At 40.2% G+C, this 22,529-nt stretch overlaps 1 protein-coding gene across 1 annotated transcript in view; it reads left to right on the top strand.

Annotated features, from left to right (window-relative positions):
• The first annotated feature begins 342 nt into the window (after positions 1-342).
• The window catches only part of LCOR (ligand dependent nuclear receptor corepressor), a 52,535-nt gene continuing 30,348 nt past the window's right edge, over positions 343-22,529 (top strand). The window contains exons 1-2 of the mRNA XM_030453316.1: positions 343-459; positions 17,866-17,958. The gene's annotated coding sequence lies outside the window, so the exon portion shown is untranslated. The remainder of the gene's footprint in view (positions 460-17,865; positions 17,959-22,529) is intronic.

The following is a 22,529-nucleotide window of genomic DNA, read 5'->3' as shown; positions in this document are numbered from 1 at the left end:
AGGCCGCCCTGTCCCCTACCCCGTCCCGGAGGCGCTGCCCGATCCCCGAGAAACGGCGGGGGGGGGGTGGGTGGGTGGGTGGAGCACCGCCCGCGCCAGAGGATGGCGGCGGCGCCTCACGTGCGGGGCAGGTGGGGGGGCGGCAGCGGGCGGAGGCCGCGGGAGCGCAGGCGCGCGGCGGGAAGGGGGACGGCGGAGGGGCGGGGCGGGGGCGCGCGCCGGCGGCGCCTGCGTGGCGCTGCGAGGCGGGCACTGAGGGCGGGTGGGCGTGGCGCGGCGCGGCGCGCGGCCCTTCCTTCCCGTCCCTGCCCCCCGGCCGTGCCCGCCGCCGCCCCCCACCCCCAACCCCCGCCCGCCGCCCAGAAAGATGGCGAGCCCGTGCGGGCGGCAGCAGTGCTCCATCGAGAGGCGCGGCGTCCGCCACCAGTCGATTCGTGGCGACACAAGCTCATTCACTGTGTAGGTGAGGGACGGCGGCGCGGCGGGGTGGCCGGGCCGGGCCCCACCGCGGCGGCGGCGGCGACGGAGGGGGAGGCTCCGCCGTGGGGGGTAGGAGGGTGGCCGTGAGGCGAGCGGCGCCGCGGCCTGCGGGCCCGCCCCTCCCCCGCCGCCGTGAGGCGAGAGGCGCCGGGCCGGGCCCCGCCCTTCGCCGGGGAGGGAGCCGGGAGGGGGGTCCTGCCTGCCCTGCCTTTTGTGCGGCCCCTGTCAGCGCCGCGCCCGCTCCTCCCCGCCAGGCCCGGCCGCGGCCCCTTCAAACTTGTTTACGGCTCGGCCGGAAGCCGCGCCCGCCGGCGGGGAGCGGCCGGTTGTGTCACTGCCCATCCGCCGCCGCGGGAGGCGAGGCGGGTCCGGCCCGGCCTGCCCTTGCCTGGCCTGCCCCTGGCCCGCCGCCGTGAGGCGAGGCGGCAGGGAGCGGGGGAAGGGGGGAAGCCGCGGAGCCGTCGGTGGGCCAGCCCCGCGCCCCAGGCGGGAGCAGCAGCGGGGGAAGCTCGGGGAAGGGGGAGCGCAGCGGCGGGGCCGGCGGAAAGTTGTAGATCGTGTTGCTGGACTGACGCCGTGAATCCCGAGCGGGGCCGCGGGGGTTAAAAGGATGTGTGATTGCTTTTCTCTCCTTCCCACTCCCCCCCCCGCTACTCCCCCTTTTTTTTTTTTTTTTTTTTTTTTTTTTCCCCTCCTCCTCTAGTGCGCGTTTGTTGTTATGCAGGCTCCTTGCAATAAAATGTGTGTGGGTTTTTTAAAAAAAAAAGAAGTCCCCGACCCCCTTTCATCTCGCATAACTTTCTCCATTAGAAACACAGATTTTGCTCTTTTTTTATTACCCTTGTGAGAAATTCAGGCCTTTTCGACGAGTCCCAAAATACACATAAACACCAGCTCTAGGCCAGGCATTCGGTGGGAGTCTGCAAGGATGGTAAAATAGGTTTGACAACAGTAGACTGTGTATTTCCAGTATAATACTAAAACCTGTAACTGGAACACAGATACGTCTCTCCTTGTTTGGCCTCATCCTACTAATTGAGCAGAAATCCTCCTTTTATATTTAAATATGCAAATATGGCTATAATCTGGCAGAGACTGCTCGGAGTAGGTAATCTGTAACGTTCGCAGATTCACTTAGTTCCTTGTGTGCACAGTTAAACCTCTTATTGTCAGTTAGCTCAGCATCCTAGTTTCATTATCAGGGATTTGAAACACCATTTTTGGTTACACCAGGAGTTGTAACCGCTGCAGTGTGTATTTTTGGCCTCATCTAAATGTATACATTTCTGTAGTATAAAAGCATGGGCTAGATACTCATTTACTCTAGAATAATATGAGCAATTAACTTGAATCTTTATGCTTAAAACAAGGGCAATACATTGCTGAGAAACTCAGACTCTACACAAAAGTGCTGGGTTTTCTTTCCAACCAATTAGTGATGCTTTTAGATCACGTTTATGGGGTTTTATTTTGTTTCTAGCTTTGCTTATTTGGAGGAACATTTTGCTGTCTTCCACCTTGGCTTGAACGGGCTTTATATTACTCCTATGTCCTTTTCTTATCTCCTGCCTTGGCTGCTGGGAATCACCTGTTCTAGTCCTTTCTCAACTACCGACTTAAAGCATGTCATCTTGTCTTCCTCTTGGTCTCTGCTGCTTTGTGATCGGGTCCTTCAGTGGAGCTGTCCTGCTGGTCAGATAGCTGTGAGGAGTAAACGAGGGATGGAGGGGGAAATAAAGGAAAAAAAGAGAAAGGGAGAAAAAAAAAAAGTTTCAAAGTGGCTTTTGAAGATCTTGTGTTGGGGTGAAGTGCAGGAATTGTTACTGTTCATTATGCTGCTCTTTGGGAAAATCTTGGGTAGCTAGAGAAGTTTATGTTCCATACAGACTCAAGGAAAACACTACATTTATTAGAGTTCTTAGCAGCTTTAGGTGCTAAAACTTAAAACAAACACCACTGCCATTTATACACACCCTGTTCCACTTCCCTAAAGCCATTTAAATTGCCAGCTCCTGGGGAAATTGCTTTCTCCAGTATGCCTTCTGTATCTCTTCCTCATTCTTTAGTTTGATATACATTTTGTTCCTCCAAAATATTTCCCTTTGTGAAAGTCCCTCTCTGTGTGTTTAACAAAAGACACTGTGAATATTGTGAAGCACAGAGTTGATTGGGATTTTTTTTTGAGGTAAAGTACAAAGCATTTAAAAAAAAAAATAAAGTCCAAAGTGTAAGGGTGCTGTGTGACTTTTATCTCAATGGCACTATGTCATAAATAGTTTCAACTTCAAATTGATCAGCTTTATGAGATCTCAGGCCCTGCCCTGTGCCTAGTATGAATAAAGTGTTGGTTGTATAATTGTATAAGTGTGTTCATTGTTACCTTTTCTGGTTTTGATTCTGTTGCACTACCCTCGGATATTGAGGCTGAAATTATGCTGTCATCTTAAACTCTTTCCTCAGATACATCTTTGTTGTCTTTTTACTTGGGTTTTGACTATGTTTCTTGAGGTTTGAAAGTTGGCCTGTTAAATGATTTAATGTTCTGTTTCACCTTGGCCATTTGTAGAAGTCTTTAAAAATTGCTGTCTGTAATAAATAGTAACAGATAAACATGGGGAAGCAGAGTATGGGAAAATTCTTGTTACTTTAGAAATATCTATTCTTAGTTCTAAAAGTAAATCAGATGTGTGGGATTCTCTTGTGTTAGTATCATTCCCTGAAAAAGCATTCTAGCACTACACACTGTGTGGTAGTTTGAAAAAATAAGGCCTGTAGCTTGACCTAGTGCATTTGGCCATAAATATGTCTTCAGAAATTCACTTTCCCCTCTTGTTTCTTGCTTCTGCAATAGTCTTCTCTGTTCTACTGTGGCTTCATGACGTTCAAACTAAGCTTGTCCTCTCAAGGGGAGGAAAAACACAGGGGTCTTGAAGTACCTCCTTTGCATTTGTCCACAGGGAACCAGTTTGAGAAGTGATGCTGGCAGAAAATATCATTTTTAGAGTAGAATAGTTTAGAGTACTTTTCTGATAGTATAGTTCCTTGAACTGCCTCTCTGTCAGGTCAGGTGAATGCCAGTGCCTGCCCAAGGAAGAATGTGAGAATGCATAGGTGGTGTAAAGACAAAAATAATGCAGCAGAAGAGACACAGATCATGATCTGTCTCAAAGTTTCACCTTCAGTTGTGCCAGCACAGCTTTTTCTCGGAGGTATTTCAGGGAACTGATCTGGGTTAAACCTGTATTCCTTGTTATGCATTTCAAGTCCCTTTTTTTGGGGAGCGAGGTTGTGCAGCTGGTGGGGGTCAGTTCTGTGATCAGTGCTGTTGATTCAGAGATGCAACTGAGGAGCTGTATGCCATGGAAGGGCATGGGAAAGGATGGAGGGAAGCATGGGCAAGATGAGTCTAAGCTCTCTTTGCTATGAGGTGCATTGGGTTGTTGAACCATGGCACAAGAGGAGAGCTGGTAGTAATGCAGTGTCTTGATGCCTTGGTAGGGCTCTGTTTCTAGACACAAGATGTGCCAGATGATAACTATTTTTAATGCTAACATACCTCCTCTCTTTACCACTCCTGAGTGGTAATGTCTTTCTCAGAGGCCAAAAGCAGATGCCTAGAGACAAACGTATGTGGTGATTTTATTTTTTTAATCCCAGCCATTTTCTCTTTGGGGAGTTGCTGAATTGGAAATGTTATATGAGATCAGATCAGCTAAGGAATGATGAGTTTGAGAGAGGAAATAACCAACAGATCCCAGAAACCCTTCAGATGCCTTTTATACAGGCAGTAATAATGTAGCAATGCTGTGTGGTTACTGGTGTAGTTCGAGGTGATCCCATGTATTTCTGCTAGCTTGTGTTGCTTGGCCCTTTGTTAATATTAGCTGCACTCTTGGAGACTCCCTGACTGAATTACAGTCTTTGTTGGGGTGGGGCAGGAAGGGAATTTACTGGTTCTCTTCAGCAGTGATCCTAGTTTTGGGGGCAAAATGATGATTTAAAGGGAAGACCTGTAACATACAAAGAAGATAACCAATCTTAAACTGTAAAATGAAACTGAAGTAATATTTTTATTATTAAATTATTTTGCTGGTGAAATACTGCAACCCAAGTACTTAATCTGTTTCTGTTACTACTTTGTTGTATAGTGATGGTCTTCTGGGACCTTAGATACTTAGTACTAAAGTGTGGGTCCTGCAGGAGAAGTATGATACATCAGGAAGTATTAGGAGCTGCCATTAAGAGAAGGTGCATAACAGTTGGATCGGATGATTCTGAAATCTTTATTACATTTTCTTATCTTGATTATTACTTGGATGTAGTTCTAGCCAGCCAGTATTATTTGCTGATTCCAAACAGTTAGCCATGTTATCTCATTGTTTTGGAAGTAGGCTTGAGTCTCCAACTGTTTAACATAGTTCTAGTTCAAAGGGCAGATTGTATTTCTTTCTTCCAAAATGAGAGCTTTCTATAGCCCTGATATTAATAAAAAATAACAATAAAAAGCAAGTTAGCTGAAACTGTATTAAAGTAAAAGTTTAAATGTAGGGATATTCTGTACTGGTATCTGTCTTAGATATGCCCCCACCCTTGTCCCCAGCAGGTGTGCAAGAGGTACTATTTGCCTTATTTCAACCTGCAAATAATATAGATGCAGCTTCTGGCTTCTTCTTTTTTTTTTTTTTCATTACTATAAATCTAGTTTATAAAAACTTTACAGTATAATAGCTGAAGGCTTGTTCAGCTGAAGGCTTAAGGCTTTGTACACACAAAAATTTTTTGCCTGCTGGCTGGATAGATACAGAATTGCCCTTTTATGACTAACTTACATCAGGAAAAAATGGAGGCATCTCTCATTTAAAAATAAAAATCTTTATTTGAAAGGGTGAAATTTGCAACTTGATATTTAGCTGTACTTTAAATATGCATGGAAGGATGGTATACATCTAAAGAACAGTAGAAGTTGAACTGGAGGGGATGACTCTAGGTTTGTTTCAGGTATCTCTTTGGCTTTGCCATAAATCACTTCAGAATTGCCCTCATTTCCCTGTTTGCAAATGAAGAACAGTTTAGACCCTGTCAAGAATGCTGTCAACCAACCAACCAACCAAAAAAAAAAAATCTTGCTAATCAGTTTGTGTTTTGCCATCTTGAATTTGTCTTCTGGTGGCTGTGACATGAAGTTTTGGAATAGGCCAAATCACTTCATTGTTTTGTGTTTCAACACAAAACAAATCTTAATTTTTGTGAAGCAATAACTCTTGCTGCAGGGTGGGAAATTTCATTCCTGGGACATGTTCATCCTGCAGGAAGTATAGGGGGTTTTGACTTAATTCTTAACAAAGAGGTAATGACATTGAGAGTTCATCTGGTTTTAATAGTACTTCTCAAAATGAATTACAGTAACCCATTCTGTGTATGCAGGAAATAGTCCAAATCCACCTAGATAACATCTTTGTAGAACTTATATTGAGATGTAAGATTTACAGATTTTTTTTTAGTCTAAATATTTTTCTTTAGAGGAACTACAGACTTACAGCTGTGTCATATGGCACCATTTTAACAGAGTACCTGAAGGATTATGCACGTTTAAGCCATTTTTGACAGTTGATGCTGTATTATTGATGATAATCTAAATACTGTTATGTACAGAAATACAATAACTGCACTTTAATTAAGAATGAATGATGCAAAATCCCAATTCTTGTGCTCAGTTGGCAAAATTCTTAAATGACTTGATTCTCTGCTATCTTATATCCAGATAAGGACTGTCATATGTGGTAGGTTGTTTTTTGTTTGTTGGTTGTTTTTTTTTTTAAATTATTTTGCTGTTGTTTTTTTTCTTGTCTGAAAACCCATATTCTTTCATCGCTAATGTAAGATAACAGTGAGAATACTTCCTAAAAGTTGGTTTAGGCAAGGTTGAGGAAAACCCAGAATTAATAGACTTACAGAGAGTACTGTCACACTGGTTGGGGTGGAGGGGATACTACTTCACTATGTTACATGGGACTTTCTAATCCTCTTCATCACCGTCCTAGGTGTGTATGTTTTGCTCTTAAAAGGATAATGTTTTGGTTCTTGAAGGTTCCTGGGACATATATTTCTAATTCTTTGAGAAATACAGAACTTGCAGGATTTTCTGAGGGCAGGTTTGGATGGAATAGGCTGAACCAATCTAGGCTCTACCTCTGGCCAACTGGTAGTAGTGCTTTTTTTTGACTAATCTGACAGAAGACTCCACAAAACCAGCTAATCTGGTGATAGTAACCTGACTTTGCTAGGAAATGGGATGAGCAGAAGGGCTCATCTGAAGGACTTGGATGAGATCATGTCCATGGGGTTGAGGGAAGGGGAGATACAGCATGATAGAGTAATCTAAAGGGAGAGATCTTTCTGGTTTGCATCTTCTGTCTTGTAAATGTACTACAGACTGTGGTTATATTTGACAGCAGTGCCGTCTAAGATGGCTTAAATAGTCCCCTCTTTGCTGGCAAAACTATGTGTGACAGCTTGGTGAATCAGTTCCCTGACTAAATCTGACTGGAAAATAATATTTTATTTTTTTCTCTGCAACATCTGCAGAGGATGGAGAGGCAGAGAATGAAGAGCTGAGGCTGTTCGACTGGTATTGTCACACACACAAATCCAAGTTGTCTTTTGCTGAATGAGTGCTAATTTCTGCCTGCATTGTATTCACTTACAGTAGCAGGAAGATTGCTTCACTCTCCCTCTTCAAAGCACTGTGGGTAATACTATGCTTTCTCCCTTCATTACTTCACAGTAATGAACTGTGGGCTTTGCTTTCCCAGTCATGTTAGATGCTCTTGTCTTGTATCTCCATTAATAAGTTGCAGCTTTACACCACCTCTTCCCAGTATGTCTGCAGGCCTTTGGGGTTCCTCAGTTCTCTCCAATAAGTCTGTGTGGCCTCAGCTTCTTTTGAGAAATGAGAGCTTCAGTGTCATTTTTTTTTTCCTTGGAGAATGCTGCACTGTTATTTCTCTGGACATCTTTAGGTCATTTACCTTTTTCCTCAGATTTAGTTTGTCTTGTATGCTGTGTAGTAGCATGTATTCTTTTATGTAAAATTGTCAAAAAAATACAGTTCTCAAAGCTGAGTGGGAGATTCAAGATACATGTCAGTGCTGCCAGCACATTAAAGATGAAGTGTAAGTTATGGTGTTTCAACATTTCTTCAGGACACCACTTGCAACATAGTAAAATTGCTTTGAGATGTTGCTCCATCTGTTTTTTCTGCTTCTCTTTCTGAGCAAAGACAGCACTCCTGTTGCATTTTCCAGAAGCTATGGCAAAGTGTATGCAGAAGGAAGACTTGCAGGGAGACAAAAGATGTTCCTTATGCCCTGAGGACCATGATATTTTACGGGAGGGAGAAAGGAAGACTGGACAAGAGCCTAGTATTCATTAACAAAGAAAGCTTTCAGGAGCTGAATCCAGCAGTGTGGAAAGACATGAGAGGCCACCAGGCAATCTTAACTCTTGAGTTGAGTTTACTAATGAAAAATTTCCTGGCCTTCTTTGAACACTTTTTGCATACACACATAATACTGGCATTTCACTTTCTAGCTGGGGAATTGTGTAGCTGAGTTTATGTGCTGTGGTCTTTTGCCTTCCTCTCCTGTTACTAGGTCAGGATGGTGATGATGTTTCCCAAGTGGAGTAACTGCCAGAGCCACTTCCAGGCCAGTGCATAAACAGGGTGAAGAGCATTAAGGTTCTTCTGAGCACATAGGTAGTGTCAGTCATTAGGCTCCAGCAATGTGCTGTTTGGCTCCCTATGCTAAGGTGTAAGTGTTGTAGGCAGCATTTTGCTGTGTTACTCAGTGTAATAGACTTTCCCTTCAGCCTCTTTCCCTGCAAGGATGACAGGCTTGTCCTGCAGCTGTTAAACTCTTCTCAGCAATTCATATGCATGAAGCTGTTACCTACTCCCCATATGCTTAATATGGGGTCATCCTCGTGGGACAGTTTTGGAACTTTTTTGTGGGATAGCCACAGCTTCATCAGAGTTATGTGTTTGTACAATTCAGCCAGGGAGACTTTAGGCCAGAGAGACCTCTCAGCCTGTGCCTTGTGTCCTGCAGTCTTAGGCTTCTCTTAAGAAGTATATAAATATATTAGAATACATAAGTTAATCGTGATTAGACTTTACTAGATTTGTTTAAATGCTCATTGCAAGCTCACTTGCTTGGCTATTGACTTACTTGGCAGTTAATTTGTCCTTTCTGTGAACAATTTGAAGATAAGATAGTGTTATAGCAGGCCTTGAATAAAGCTTGGTCATCTCCTGGGTTCAGATTTGTAATAGTGGCAAAAATGATGAAAGCTGCTTTCTAGGTGATGCTTTATCTTGATCTCTAGATGTGTTTCTGAAAACATGCAATTGTATCCTTTACTTGAATTAAAGTTTTGCAGAGGTGGATGCTTAATAACTTCCATTTGTTCTGCAAATGCAAGAGAATAGAAAAGCCTGGACGTATTTTCCTTTTCTGGCCTAAGAAAACATAAAAGCAATCTTCTTAAAGCACGTCTTCCACTTATATCCTTCAAAAAAGTAGGAGCATAGCTGCCTTATCCCTAGCTTTCCCTTTTATGTTTTGAAGTGATTAGAGAAATGTAAGTTTATATGATACTATAATCTCTCTTCTGGGGCTTCTTACAAAGGTCTTGATTATTTTTCATGGAAAAAAGTCATCTGATAGTCTCCACCCCCAAAATAGGCAGTAAGGAAAACTTCTCTTGGAAAAAAATTTCTGTACTTTTGATTATGGTTTCTTGATTTAATTGTCCTTACTGCTAAGTAAGGGGCATACCCCTTGGTAGTTTTAAATGTCCTTTGGAAATGTTTTACTCCTATTCAACTGGAAGTGGAATGTTTTGCTGACCTTGGTGGTTATTATACATCTATGTACTGTAGCTTACTCTCCTTCAAAATATCACAAGATTGAGTGAAAGCCGGGCAAGTGTGAGGGAAAAACTAAGTGTGAAATATTGGTTATATGTAGGATGGGATGAATTTCCATACTTCAGAATATGTTGCATAACACAGGTGTACTGAGCTTTTGTAGCAATTAAATGGTAGAAACTGCTGGAGGAAGGGAGAGTAAATTTTCCCCTGAAGTGTTTCCCATGGATATTTTGAAAGTTAATTCTAACTTGGACTTAAGGAACAAACTTACAGCAAGTATAACACTAATTTTGGAATTCCTCACTAAATACCTTACTGCTGCCTGCATGTATCTCTTGGGCTTTTTATACTTTTATCTTTTACTTTGTCTTCCTTGTCATCCTATGCAGTCATACAAAGAAATACAAATATAATGATCTGGTACTGTGTGGTAAGATGCTGTGAGAACCTGGTTCTCATATCTTATGGGAGTATTTTTGCAAACTTTTCAAAAAATCTAATCCCTTGTCCTTGCTTGTGCAATTTTTCTTTAGTGATGTGCAGCAATTTGGGTGTGAACAGCTTTGGTGCTCATGTGGTGGTCCATTTTACATATCTTCTGAATTCAGCAGGAATGCTGTATTTATTTCCTGAACAAGCCTAACTTGTTGGGGTGAGCTACATTTTCCCAGGGCTCTCTTGAATCAGTGGTTTTCAACTAGGAGTTGGCAAGAAGTAACTGTAGAAAAACAAGCCTATTGCCAATAGTTTAAATTGTGTTGGGTCTTATGTTTTTTTGGGAGTCCACAGTTTGAAACATACTGCTCTAAATGATTTATAAACAAGGTTTTCCCTTCTGAAGTGGCTGTAGGTATTAAGGAGTGTAAGCTGATATTGAGTCATCTATTAGATTAGGATAGAGTTTTATCTTTCTTTTCTCATACCTAGCTATTTAAAAGTGTATTTTATCAAAAAAATATATATTTTATCCAAAAATGGGTATTGCAGAGGGGGTTAACCCTGGAGAAATTCAGCTTGAAAGTTAACTTCTGGAGAAAGGTTGGAATGGTGTTAAGTAGGTCTATTTTAAGTGCTACACTCCCTATACTCAGAGCTTCTGTATTTTCCCTTCCAAGAGCATTGCTGTGAAGGCCAAACTGCTGCTATGAAGTTTGTATTGGATCTAAAGGTTTCATTAGTTCTCCTGCCTTACATGGTTGTGGAGGGAACTTTGTATGGATCTGGGTGTAAACTGATGTATTCTTCATGTGATGCATTGGCAGATACCCTGAAACAACAGGTCAAACACCTTTCTGGTCTCCAGAAATCATGAATTTATCAATTTGATGACTAGAAGTTTTTTTAAGCATGGAATGGACACTCCTGTTCTGGGTGTCAAAGCCCAAATAGCCTTCATCCTGATCACTCTTCCAGCTTGATCTGTTTTTACTAGAACCATAGCTGAGGTCACAGATTGAGAACACAACAGTACAAAATTGAATATAGAGTTCAGAGGTTACTCCGCTCAACAAGTTACTCAGTTTCAAATTAGATTAAAAATTGACTTAAATTAAAGATGTTGCAGAACTGTAGTCTACTTTGCCGTGGAGGCTGCACTCCTTGCCTGTAACACACAGATTGATTCTTATTCCTAAATCATCTATTTGCCTGTGACTAATCTTGAATTTGTATCTTCTAGCTGCTTGTACTTTGAACTTTATTCTGTGCTCCAAATAAGAACATCAGATAGGGCTTTAAATTTTCCCAACCCTTCATAGCCCCAGGACTGCTCCTGCCCTGGGATAGGAAATGCCTTATGCAGCTTCATATGTAATAGAAGATGGTGGAGAGGAAGGCATGTAGGGAGAAGTTGATCACAGCTGCTTTAATCTACACTTACTGGCATGTTGATGAACTTTAGCAGCTAAATGTGCTTGTGATGACACCTTACAAACTTCAGAAAGTAAGCAGTTATTTTTGGAAAGTTTTTTTTTTCCTCCAGGGCTCAAACTACTAAACCTACTTAAAAAAAAAAAAAGTCCATGTGAAAACACTAGTTCCCAATTATGCAGAACCTTCTGCTTATCATGCTCATGGGCATTTCAGCATCCTAACCCTAAATCCTACTTTATGTTCTTACCTTTTCTGGAAGGGTAGAGAAATAGTTCATTCATACTCAGTTTGAGGAAAGAGATGAGTGATTCTGTGGTCTTGTGTTTAAGGCAGATAGACCTCAGCATGCCATGGTGCAGCCTAGGAGGGTTTTCATGACTCTGCCTGTAAGCAGCAAACATCTAATTTCATGGCTAGTTTGTACTGGCAGACTTGCAGGGTTGAGCATGCTCCATTTATTGTCTAGTTTTGGGATTCTTCTGATGGTGACCAAACATTCGTTGGGAAAAAAAAAAAAAGTTAAAAGAATTCTTGCTCTGAACACTGCTTTGGTACCTCATAGTTTTGCCAGTGCAGCTGTATTAGGGTCTCTTTGTAAGCTGTGTCCTGAAGTTGAGGTTTTATAAGCCTTGGCTTTAGTGAGAGGTCTTAGGTCAGGCTGAGCAGGGTGTGTGAGACCTTAGCTGTGTGTGGGCCAGAACCAAAGCCATGGATTGGGTGTGTGGAGGAATCCATGCAAGTGATGTCCTGTACCTCTGACCTACAAACTGTTGATTTGCAGTGGTTGTGAAAGGGCACTAGTGCCTACTCTTAACAGCTTGTGGTTACAGTGGACAAATTCCTGCCTTCTGTTGGCTTGGCAGCCAGAGTGCCAAAGGGCTTTGGCTGTCAGTGCAGTAAGAAGCTTGCTTTCCCCTGCCAGTCCCAACTCAGCATAGGGTTGGGGGCTAAAGCTTGGTCTGACAGATGGTTCTGAGAATATGATCTTTTGCTTCAGTTGGCCTCACTGAGGGGCACAAACTTACTTTCAGTTTCAAAATGACATGGAAAATACTTGTCTACAGATTACCAATCTCCTTGGTAATGCATTCTTGTACCCAAGTGGCTTATCGTTGTTAGCTCAGTCTGAGGGGAGGTAGGCAAGATAGAGCTCAATGTGAGCTGATGGGACATCATAGCTTTGAAATATCCCAGGAGTCTTTCCTTTTGGAACCAGTGAATGAAAATGAATATATGTCTAAAACTAGGTCTCTTTTGAAAATCCAGATTTAGCTTAAATGAGGGTCAAACTTCACAAAGAATGCTTTTAGAAAAAGAGATAATAAACTTTAATAGCTGTATAATTACTTGCCTAGTTTTAAACCACTGAGGGAATGAAAAGGTGCATCTAAAACGAAGAATTACAATTTTTGTTGTTCTGCTTCTGGATTAAGTGGGTGGCGAGTGCCATATTAAATGGCATAGTTAAATTGAGAAGGTCAGCTAGAGCAATTAAATAATTTTTGCATAAAAATAGATCCTTAAATAATACTTCTAGTAGTGTCATGGTTGGGGTATTTTTTTTCTGTTGTTTTCAGGATTTTTTTTTGAAGTGTTGGGGGTTTGTTTTCTTTTTCTCTCTCTCTCTCTCTCTCTTTTTTTTTTTCAATGGGGTGGGATTAAGCATAATTAAGAGACCTATCTGAAAGAAAATAATGGCTGTTTACCGCCTAAACGATTCCAATAGTCTTCCAAATACATCTTAAAGTGTTTTGGGGAAATGGACAAAATATTTCTTGCTCTATGTGAAAAACAGTTTCTGGTAGGTACCTGTCATCATCCTATGACAGGGAAAGAAGTAAATTAGTTTGAAGGGTTTGCTTACTAAAGTTTTAGTGTGATACTCAAGGGATAGTGTTTAGGGAAAGACTGGTGGGAGAAGGCAAGCAGATTCTGTGGGGTGCGGGGTGCTTTTTTTGTTTGTTTTGGTGTTTTTTGCTTTTGTTGATTGTTTGGATTTGGGGTGTTGTGTTTTTTTGTGTGTGTGTTGTTTTGTTTGGTTTTGTTTTTTGTTTTTTTTTTTAAGCATAGAAAGCCAAATAGAGGTTATCTGGAAAAACTATTCTGAAGGATTGTTGTCAGTTAATAAATTCAGGATATATATATTTGCCTGGATATATTAATGTGAGAATCTTTCTTTTAAGGAAATCAACATAAGGAAATGGTTCTCAAGAATATTTGGTAGAACCACTGTTGGCATATGAACTATGCATTATTTCTTTTCCAGAATAAAGTTCTGGAATAAACATTATGCATTCTTTTTAAAAAAAAAAAGAAAAAAAAAAAAGAAAAAAAAAAAAGAAAAACTATTACATCAGAGTAATGTAAGCAAATTCGTATAGGGTCAGTTTTCTAAAAAGGTATAAATATATTCTTTGTGCAAAGTCCCTATTTTTGTGGAAAATATTGAAATTTGTTATAGTTGGTATATCCTAAATTAGAAGTTTAGTGTGTGTTGAGATGCTACAGGAAATGTTCAGTATACTTTTTTCCCTTTTAAATAAAGGAGAGGTTATGCTAGAGCAACTGTCATAAAGCATTCCACACTGACTTTGAAGAAATACCAACTCCATCTACACGCCTTGCTGAACTGTATGAATTTGTGTAGCATTTATAGTAGATACAGGTTTGGGCAGTAACTGATGGTAATTTCTGAGAAATCACAATATTATGTCATTTAATCTAAATAAGCAGTGTGGGAGAGTGCAGTTGTTTAATGCTGGCCAATATAGAAGATCCTTCAAGAAAGGCCTTGGCTCCATAGGAAAACAGTACACATCCAGGCTATGCGTAGCAGTGGAAGTAAATTTTCTTGTAAAAACACAGTTCATGTTATGAAGAGTTTTTAAATCTAGTGTAGAATTAAAATACTTAGAGAGGGGTGAACATACCAGGCTGTTCATGCTAGTGCCCTCGCTTTGTGTAGATGCATGGTGGGTTGGGTCAGGGAGCTGATCCCTGAACTGTCTTGTGGTATAACTGTGCAAATGCAAGATGAGTATCTGTGGGTGGGGAGGATGTGTGAGGTCAGCCCTTTCAGTGGAGAGGTGGATTTATCATGGATTAAAGTGCCAGGTAATCAGTAATCATAGCTTCAAAACATTGAAAATGTGCAGCAGAGCTGACTTCCCTGCTTACAGTTACCTTCAGTTTGCAGTGATAAGTCTTCTAGTAGCTTGGGATAAGTGTGGTATGGAATTTTGAGTCTTGCAACTCTGCTTCTCATAATTAACATTTTACACAGTGTATTTTTAAATTATACATTTTACATGCACACACACTTTACTGCTGTTGAGTTGTTTTCCCTCCTTTAAAGCACTTGCGTCAGGCAAGCTTCATTCTGCTGTTGATGCTGCCTTGCTAGTGAATATGCTTTAAGTTGCTGTATGTCCCCAGTGAGTAGATAAAAATCTTTTATCCAATGTGTTCTTCAGAAAATTAACAGAAAATTACAGAGAAACTCATGCTGTAATGGAGACATTAGAATTGTCACTACTTCCTGTTAGCAAAAAGCGGTTTCCAGCAATCAAAAGAGCTCAGTCTCTCTTTGTATCTCTTAGTAATAGTTCTCATAGGTATTTCTTGGTTCTGGTTTCTGCACTGTAATGGTAATCTTAATTCTCCTTTGGATTAGAGTCTGCAAATTTTGGAATGCTAGCATAAAGGAATGTTTTCTGTTTACCTGTTGGGTGATCTGCATATTTGGGCTTCAAGGAAATTACAAGAATCCCTGCTAGGGTACCAAACACCTTAACTTACGATATCAGTTGGAGAGATGAGATGGTGCTGAATTAGCTTGCTTAGAGGCAGTGTTCTTCTCACTGGCAGGGGCAGTAGATTTCTAGCTGTGGAAAACCTCATGAGGGTTTGACCCCTGTTTACAGTAGACCACTGTGAAATATTCTTGGTTTAGTTGACTATCTTCCTGTTTCACCAAGAAACAATCTACCAGAGGGTATGTATGCTGATCACAAAATCAAGCAGGTTTGGAATGAGCTTTCTATACGATCAGCCAGCCAGGAGACATACGCAGCACAACTACTGGTTTAAGGATTTGCCTTTACACATAGGCAAATGTAATACACAAATGTATTACACATAGGGCTTGCTTCCAAACAGGAGTCACCAGGGCAAAAAACCGGGTAGAGCTAAGGGCAGTTTAGCACTTGCTCTGAATTAATCTAGTGAGATGCTTGATCGAGGAGCACAAGAGGGCTGTCAGACCAATATAGTGTTTAGGAGATCTAGAATAAGAATCATTCCCAGAACACATCTGTTTTCTCATTCAGCAGTAGATCCCTTTGCATTCCATTGGAGCTTTGTGATCCATGAAGTGTTTTCTTCTGCAGGGGCTGGAGTCTGGGCTTCACCTCCATGTCTTGTTTGCTCTCAGAAGCACACTGCTAAAACCTGTGCAGAACATAGTGTTGACTCTATCTCCTTTCTGTTCAAATAGGCCTTGATTCGACAGCATCTTTGCTGCAATACACATCTCATACAAAGGTAGTTACACATCTTACAAATTAAAGTGTGTGATCTGTTCTTGAAGATTCTTACTCGGTCTGGTTCTACACTTCTGCTTCTTAAGCAGATATGTACTGTAGGATTTACTGGGAATGCTCATTGTGTGGTCAGTTAGGCTTTGCCCTTACTGGAACTGGAATTCTGTGCTAGTTAAACCTTTGTCTTAGCCCTGAACAGCCATGCTTATGCAAGGTGAATTTGCAGAATTATTTTGATTTATTTTTTTAAAGAGTAGTTGGTAGCAAAATCACTTGTCCTCTGCAGTTTCAGGAACTCACAGCAGGGTAACTGATGGAGTGTAGGAATGAGTGATGCAGTAGAGAAGGGAAGAGCTGCAAAACTTGCTGGCAGTGCTTAAAGATAGGCTTGTGAGAGTGTGCTTTGACTCTGTAGGCTTATTTGCAGTTGGCCTCCAAGTTTTGCTTCATTCTATTGTGGATTTTTGAAAATGGGTGAAAAATTACATAGATACTTTGCTAATGTCCCCCTTGTGCAAAAAAGCAATTATTTTTTTATGTCCAGAGTATCACATCATCCTAAAATACAATGATTTTTTCAGTGAGATGATGGGGTTCTCAGTTCTGTACTGTTCCTATAGTTTGAACTACTTTAAAATGGTACTACAATATCTTTGAAAGATGTGTTTCATGTGCCTTTGGCTTGAGAGATGCCAAGGGATTTGTCATTTGAATCTCCACTGAAACATGCAGGACTAACCAGTATCTCTCAAAGCAGACTGGTAGGAACTATTTCTTTGTTCTTGTCATCTCACCACAAGCAGAATCTTCGGATGTTTCCAGGCTGACTTATTCAGAAATCATGTAGCTTAGAGGTTGTCAAGAGGAGGGGAAAAACCTTCAGTCTCCTGTTCTTGTGCTTTAATTATAAGCATAAACTGAAGCACAAGCCTCCATGATGGAAATTGCCTTAAGATTATAGCATCATGATTGGCGAATGGTTCTGTTAAAAAGATTTTTTTTGTTTTCATTTCCATTTTGGTCTATGGACTGTCCTGGAGTTTAATGAATTTCTGTGGTTGTCTCACTGTGAAGGCTTGTTACTGAGAGTAACAAGTAGCCCTGTCTGTTAATTTGGGATGAAGCAGAATAAACGGTTCTTAATTTGTGCCTGAAGTTCTTTCTGAAGGCTTGACAATCCTTGAAGATGTGTTCTGGTTACTGAAATTTCTGTGTTTATACTTACGTGACTGCTGGGATTCGCTTGTAGCCTTTCTAAAGGCTGAGTCAGTTCTTTCCTCCTGTTGCCTTTGTCCTTTGAGCTGGATAGTGCAGACATCTACCAGGATGGATGAGTTGATAAAATTCTCAGGAAAGTAAATTTTGGTGATTTGTTTGTTTGTTTTTTTTCTAAGTAGTTGGATGACCTGTTTTGGTTTCTTTTCTCAAGGACCACATCAAGAAATCTGCACAATACAAGGCTGAGTTGCACCTGTAAAAATGGATTAATTTTGTTAGCTTCCTCCTGTTCTGCACAAAGACACAAGCAGCAGAAGTACTGGAAGAACCTGCTGCGTAGGCTTATGCTAACCGTATGTTAACTTTGCTTAAAAAAAAAAAATTAAACCCTACCTCCTGCAGAACTTGATTTGCCATTGAGAAGAGCTTTCCACTTGCTGGGAGTGAAGGGGAATTTTTCAGTCCCTGGCAATTGTGCAAGGAGATGGCTTTTGTTACTGGTTCAAAGACTGTACAAAGAAGTTTATTTCCTTGCTCTGTTTGATGCCTCTGCAACTATAAACTATTTTTCAATTCAGATATTCAGCTGACTATCCACTGTTGCTGCTTCTAGATTTCTTTCATTTTACTTTTTCTTCCCTTGTCCTTGTGTTTCCTCTAGATTGAGTGTTTGAAGTTTTTTTGCATTAAAGGTATGTTTCCAAACTAATTTTATTTTCTCTCTAGGTCATTTATGTATTTGTCTCTACTAATGTTTGCAACATCTCGGAACACAGTATCCTCTGTTAATTTAACTAACATGCTGTTTACCCTTTCTTCCAGATCCAGTTTCTGATCCTACTTCCACATTTGGGAGTATGCAAGGGACAAACACATCTCTTTGCGTAGCTTGACTGGATATCCCAAGACTAGGATGTTAGTATATTTACACAATTTTTTCCATTAAAATGTTGCTAGTATCTTAATTGCACGCAGATTATTATTATTTTGAAATGTAATCACCTTTATTGGCATTATGCATATTCAGAAGCCTGCTGGTAGAAACATATTTATTACAGTCTGACTAGTGCTTATTGGTGATTTTTAAATGGGTTTCAGGAGTAGGAAAAAATTCAGGATTGCTTTTTATATGAGCCAGGCTTATTTAGTGTTACAGCTGTAGCACTCATACTTTATCTTGGCTCTTTGTGTAATAAGAGTAACTGTAGGTTAATATATGAACATACAAAATCTCTAGACTGTTTTCAAGATATTTATGAAAGACCACTTCAGACTTCTGAATGCATGAACACAGGCTCTAGGAGAGATTTTTGAATACTTGAAGTAGTCAAATATCTATAGAAATACTTGTATCAAACAAGTGTTAGCAAAAAAATAAAATTACACACTGAAGTTCTGGGTTTTTTTAATCTCTGCATCACAGGTCACATTATGCAGGTACTTTTTGGAACCAGTTGCCTGGAAGAGTAAACACTATTCTAAACCATTTTTTCAGATTTGATAATGCAGCTTCCTTTAGAATGTGTTTTGTGATTGTGTAGCTGAGATATTGCATGTTTTTCTGTTATGTAAGCAATTGTCTGGCAGTAATTAGTAGTTCAAAGATAAAGAAGTCATCATTAATCTAATGTGCTATTTTTAAAAATGTATTTTTGACTCAGCCAGCTCTTGGAGTGTCTCATGTATTCAACTACTACTGTATTTAATGGAATTACTTGTTGAAACACTACTGTAAGCAACTATTTAAATTACTGAAGTGAATTTAATGCTGATGGCAATGCTCATTGTATAGCTGTGGATTTTGCATGTTCCTCTGCAGCCTGTTTTCCCATGCACTTCCATTTCTTTTCCCTTGTAACTGAAAGGAGTATTCTCTTCATGCATTTTTATTTATTTACTTATTTACTTTGGTTAGAACATTAGAACTGTTACTGATCTTCTTGGCTAATGTTTTAAAGTAATTTGTTATAGCTGCTCTGCTTGGATTTTCATTGCTACTGTCTAGCTCCATGTATGGGTAGTAGATTTGGGTAAGATGGCAGTTCTGCTTTGGCTGAGCTACTTAACCAGATGTTCTCAGAAGAACTAGTGCTAGGAAATGCAGTGCTTTGCATCGCTTGTTCTGGTACTTACTCACCTTCACTCACCTCTTCTGGTGTTTTTACTGTGGTTTTGTGGAAAAGCAAGTTTGTTACATTTGCTTACAAGCTTTTTAAGGGACTTAAGACTAGTTCAGTAGTCTTTTTTTATTTTAATTTTATCAAATCTGTTGAAGGACAGTCAGTTGTAGATGTCTAGTATTCCCAGACCATGGAATTGTTTCTGGTGTCAAAAACAGTTTTTAAAAAGCCATCTGTATCTGAAATCTTCAGAGGATTTAAAGTGTAAAATTGACAGTAGTGGCAAACAAGGCACTTAAGTGGAATTGTTATTAATCCTTGTTTCATGCACTAACTTCAGCAATTTAATGTTCACTTTTTATACCATACTTTGTTCATCTCATGTGCATGATATATTCTTCCTCATTTAGAGAAACCTATATAAGAAGAATTCATACCTATGTATGGGGAAAAAATGACCTTAAGAGGAGATGCTTAGGAAGTATTATGGTCATCAGCCTGTTTTGTAACTCTGAGTATCTGTAAGTGCTACTCAAGGTTTTAAGTCCCTTAGGATCAGGTGATGAGTATGTAGCCTGCAGAAGCACACTTTGTATCAAATTCTTTCACTGTTTATATGGTTGTATCACTGGCAATTCCTAGCCATGGATTAGGGAATCCATTTCTTGGATTTTGCTCTGAAAGGACTGTTCAGAAGTTACAAGACCTGCTTTGTATATAAGTGGACAGTGACCTGCATCTCAAAAGCTGATGCTTTTCTAGAAGTGTTTTATTTGATTCTTCATATAGAGGATGTTACAGATTTTTCAGTCTGTGATGAATTTAGCAATATGACACAGTGTGGAATACCAAGCTTGAGAAGCTTTGTGTATAAATTATCCGGGAAATTTAACTCATATTTTGAATAAAGGACCTGTGGTACGTAGTTTCTTAAAAGGCTGAGTATTTCCCTAGTGTTTCTTCACTTAGCACTATATTGTTTGTAGATCTGCTGAGCATCCTAAACAGAGACTTAATTTTTCATCTCTTTACCTGAAGCAGTGATATTTTTATTGAGAAACCAACTTTGAAGTTGGAGCAAGGCTGCCTGTTCTGTAAAGCTGACCTCCAGATGTTTGTAGCAGTTTTGAGTTCCTTGACTATAAACCCATAATTCGATTAACTGTGAGCGTATTGTGAGATTTAGTTGTAATTCAGTGACATTAAGAAACTTGGAATGCAGAAAGTGTATGACTGCTGTCCTTCCAAGTTTAGCTCAGCTGTGCTGCTTTCAGCCCAAGAACTTCAACAAACTGGAAAGACAACTTGTGAGGGAATGGGGTGACCTCAGCCAAGTACGATAGATTAAATGTTTGTCCTTAATTATGAAAGGCACGTGTTGTGCTTCAGGGATCCTATAAGGTCTGGAATAAATGAGATGGAGAAGAGTACGCTGTCGAAAAGCTGTACAGAACTGCTTGGCCCAAGGAAGACTTAATGATAGGAGTTGAAATCACTGTAACTTGGTTAAGTGGAAGGCAAACAGGTCCTGACTTCAGCAATGTTGCCATCTAAGCTGTCCCTCGTCCTACCATTTATTCCTGCTGACATAAATGAACTAGTCCAGGAAATTGTTCCTGTCAAGCAATGAGGAAAGCAAAAACTATTATTTTTTTCATTGTATTCTGTATGCATCTGTACAGTTGTGTGAGTTGCTAGTGAAAAGAGAGGAGTCTGAACAGGAGGGCCTGGTGTTAAGCAGCCTTTCTTCTGTCCCATCTTCCTGTCATGGAGGAGAAAGAATAGCTCAGTTTAACCCCAGTTGTAGTTGGACACAAAACACCCTGGGTTGTTCTCCTGCGAAGCACATTTGCAGTGAAAAGGACAGTAAGATTCAAAGAGCTCACAAAGAGCTACTTTGTGAGATGATAGCAGACATTACCTAACATTACAAGTGAGAGAGAGATCTATCAGTTGCTTGCTCTTAGGGAAAATTTACACGAAGTCCCAAAGGTCAGGTTCTCTTATAGCTGTTTACACATAGATGCAAGAAACTTGTACTAGTTTGGTTTTTTTTTTAAAGAAGATTCTCTGCCTCTAGTGTAAACTGAGTAATGATTTGTCACATCGTGCAGTTTCAGTTCCTACAATTTATTTCAGCACCTAATTGTTTTGCTGCTAAAATCTTTGGTTACGAAGTTATCAGCAGCTGTGCTTATGCTTCTCTCTTTCTAGAGAAGTATCAGGGTTTTCAGTTTCTTTAGTCTATAGGCATAACCTGAGGTGTGAGGGAAGGATAGGTAAGAATGTTTCTGCTAATACTTAGTTCTGAGGGCACAACAGTAAGAATAGTAATAGAGTTACATCTCCTGAGCTGTTTGCATGTACTTACTTTGAAGCATTGTGCTCTTGATACTATTGTGGTGTGACCATAGAGGTGGGGGGGTCAGGTAGGCTGAGCTGTGCTCTGTTTGCCTTTCCACCTTGTGTGGTAGAATCACAAATGCCTTACTAGAGGTATGCTCTCAAATGAGACTTCAGTGATGACACTCAGTCATTATAATCTGCTCTGCAGCTAGTACGAGTTCTGTTCACACTGCCTTTCAGTGTCAAGATACTTCTCTGTGTGCTGACCTGTTTTGAGGTTTTTTTCTTTAAGGTGGGTAACTTTTACCCTTTGCCTTGCTTTCAGTTACCCTTCCATTTTTGTGTAGCTGCCTGTATTGTCCAGTGATTTCACCCACGTTATCCTTTCTATTGAGAGAGAACTGAACAGTCCATCTGAAAAGTCTAAGGATACTATTCCAGAGTTTGAGTTTGACTTCTCAAAACAAAGTGGGTTTCATATTCACTGTACTCGGGATTCAGCTTGCTTTCCACTATCTTGATTCTTATTCTGTCAGCTTCTTAGTCAGAATTTAGTTGTGCTCTGGTTTTTTTTGTTTGTTTGGTTAGTGGGTTTTTTTGTTTTTGTTTTTGTTTTTGTTTTTTTTTTTTAGTTTTTTTAGTTTTTTTCTTTTAGTGAAATAATCACTTGACTTAAAGTGTTGTGTCTTTGCATATTGTAAGATTTTTCTGGATGTTAGCTCAATGGAGTCAAAAAGCATTCTCTGTTCATTGGGGCAATTGTGTAATGGCTTATAATGGAGATTTGTTTAACATCAGACTGACTTTTACAATCACAAACAGCAGAATAAAAATGTTTCTGGCAGTTCTTACCTTACAAGGAGTATGGTCACTTCTTAACTAAGACACATTCAGTAAACTTTCACAGGTATATGCTGTTTGTTGAAGATCATCAGATTTTCAGTGATGGGTGGTAAACTATATTTAGTTACCTAAATTGGATCACATTTTCATTCCCCTTTGCAGACTCATGTATAGATT

This window comes from Calypte anna, chromosome 6 (assembly GCF_003957555.1).
Source record: "Calypte anna isolate BGI_N300 chromosome 6, bCalAnn1_v1.p, whole genome shotgun sequence".
Classification (NCBI taxonomy): domain Eukaryota; kingdom Metazoa; phylum Chordata; class Aves; order Apodiformes; family Trochilidae; genus Calypte; species Calypte anna.
This window is presented reverse-complemented; position numbering and strand designations above follow the sequence as displayed.